Genomic DNA, 3129 nt, shown 5'->3' with positions numbered 1-3129 from the left:
TTCAGAATTTTAAAATGCATGTAGTATGTAAAAATCTTTTAGGAAATTCATGGTTTAAAATTTTGAAGGCGTTCAACTTCCCAACGGATAGATGTCCAATACCACTGGTAATGTATAAAAACATTGAATACAGTTGTGTGAGTCACTTTAATGGGTGTGTTAAATTTGAAAATAATAAATTTAATAAAAAATTTATAAAATATAAATCGTGGTTTACGAAAAACGATTATAAGAGAGGATATAATCTGTCATTATTTTAATTTTTTTTTCTACCGTAAAAGGTAATGACGGAAAGAACAAAATTAAAATTTAGATACAAAAAAATCAACAAATAATGTTAAATTATTACATCCTCTCAGAATAATATGTGTATTCTGTGCACCTCCTAATGAAGTTATTAAGTATTTGTTATTTCTAACATTTTTTCTCTATATTTTTACAGGGGACATATAGTACATCAGGGATTGACATGAATTCATTTGAAGACAATAACTTTCCTAAAGTATATTTTTATGGAAAATATAAATGTGTGATTAAGATAAAAACCGTAGAAAATAAAGTAATTGGCTGCGTGGTTGTAGAGTTAACTCTTATACGGCCGTGGGAAAAACCAAATTGATTAAATTTTACAAAATAATAATAAATGTTATTGAGAAGTATACAGGGTGTCCCACGAAGTTCTGAAAAATGAAATAACTTGTATTCTATTCTTATCAATGTTTTTTCATTTTTTTTTTTTTTTTATTTATTCAATAGACACTTGCACTATACGTATAATATAAACTTTTTTATTTTTAATTTTTTGTACAGAAAATTTTTATTTTATATGTTTCAAAAAAATTCAAAATATCAAATTTATAAACAAACCTATTGAAAAAAACGTATTTAACGTTTACAGTATTTAATTTGAGTAATCCGTTAGTGACTTATTTGCGTTTAAATATTCATTCAATTTACTGCAACTGGGCAATTTATCAAATCAACAGTAAAAACCAGAAGTCAAAATGAAATTAAATCTCAATTTAGCGATACCCAGAACGGTTATAATCGATAATAACTAATAAGTCATAAGTACAATGGTCATACGAATTGGACATTTGGACCTTCCTATCTAATCCTCACTCCCACCTGCAGCAGCTGAATATCAGCTATTAAGTATAAAAATAACATTTTAAAATTTACCATCATGGTTACATAATGTAGCACTGGTTATTGATTCTTGGTATACGGTCTTATCACTTATCACGTTATCCGTGAGAATTTGCCCATTGTGATATATCCTGAAATAAAGCCTAAAGGAGATATCATAATTCTTGTTTTTTAATAAGACTCACAGTGACAAGAGCTACAGACATTTCATTGTTTTGGTAAAAAGTTAAAAAATATATTTTTATCCACGTCTTTATTATCTATGAGAATCACACAAAAATGTGGTTGCCATATTCCTAGTTTGCAATCAGTGGTGACTGGTGACCATATTACAATAGTTTCTAAAAATTACAATATAATATGTATCTAAAAACCATGACATTATTAATTACATTACAATTTTTAATAATTATATTTTTATTTTTTCCACTATAGTAATTACTAATTAGTAACAGCATATTATAATATATTATTTTTTACATTTCATACCATAAAACTTCATAGGTGCACTCGATTTAAAAGAATATTAAAGAATATAATATTGAGAACTGTTTATAAATTTACATCATTTTCACTCTTCTTACATTTGATGCACGACACATCCTAATTCCCAATACATTTCTTTAAATAGTAATTAGTATAAATTAAAAAAAAACTTATTATTAATTAACGTTTTAACAGTTATTGTTATACAATACATAGCCTGGGGCGGATTTACCCATAGGCCACCAAGGCACTGGCCTAGGGCGCAATATTTTTTGAGGCGCAATTTTTTAGTTAATTTTTACTTTTTAGTTTTTCATAATTTCATAATTCTATTTACCTAAATTTATTTTTTATATTATTTTTTTTTCGTGGCTCACGTAGTCACGTCGCAGTAACGTTTTAATTTATAAGCTATAATAATCTTACCGTTCGAGTTTAATTCTGCGAACAGCGCGCGCCGCGCTGCGCCGCCACCGCTAGAGGTTCGACATCGACACTCGACGAGGCAGTTGCCGGCGTTGCCTGTGTTAATGCATAGGAAGTGGTATACGGGTATGCGGCAAACACGTACAATATTGTGAATGGTGCATGCCCAAAACGCCAGCCAAGGCAGTCAAATATACTGCCTCGGGCCTCCGGGTACATTACTACATTGTATAAAGCCACTCTACTAGCTAGGTGGGGGACAGCTCCCACAGTGCATAGTGGAATGACCCGCCTCACCTCGCACCCGGGACCACGATATTAGAATATTGGAATTAATTCTGGAAATCAGGTCTCTTGATAAAGTCATTAATAATAATAAATATTGCGACGACGCGCGACGCTGGCACTGTCGCCCTTCTCCTGTATAGTGCATACTGCATACCGCTCAGAAATTTGCTAATCGATTACGATTATAGAGACTAAAGTGCTCACATAAATCAAGGTGCAAAATGATTTAATTATTGTACAAGTGTACAAATGTACCTATGCAAAATTGTATTAATATTTATTTGTTTAGTTGGTATAAAAATACCTAAATACAATTTTTGTAGTTTTGTTTTAGTTCATGGAACATTACTCCCCCCTCAATCTAAGTAAGAAACTTACTTTTGGCCATTTACTAATTTTAATTCAATAACATTCTGTTATAATTAGCTCTATGTATTACATTATACATATTATAACCTAGGTTCTTTCACTAATGCTACTACTATGCTAAATATCTAAAAAGAATAAGCAAACATTATTCTTTTTCTACAAGATTTGATAATTTTAACCTTTCTCCGTCGTCAACAGTGATATGTGGAACCTTCCGGACATTACCTGTAGAAGCAGCTATAACAGTTTAAAAGCTTAACGCATTTAAATAACTATGGCTTCCGTTATGTGTTGTTTAACTCGCAGAACGACTGTTAATGTCTCGTTGAAGTTATCAATCGGCTTCTTATTTTTATTATCTAACTGAATCTACTAACTCCCTCCAAAATAAATATAAACCTTTTTAGGATC

This window comes from Acyrthosiphon pisum, unplaced genomic scaffold, assembly GCF_005508785.2.
Source record: "Acyrthosiphon pisum isolate AL4f unplaced genomic scaffold, pea_aphid_22Mar2018_4r6ur Scaffold_21649;HRSCAF=24481, whole genome shotgun sequence".
NCBI classification, from domain to species: domain Eukaryota; kingdom Metazoa; phylum Arthropoda; class Insecta; order Hemiptera; family Aphididae; genus Acyrthosiphon; species Acyrthosiphon pisum.
Note: the sequence above shows the minus strand (reverse complement) of the source record.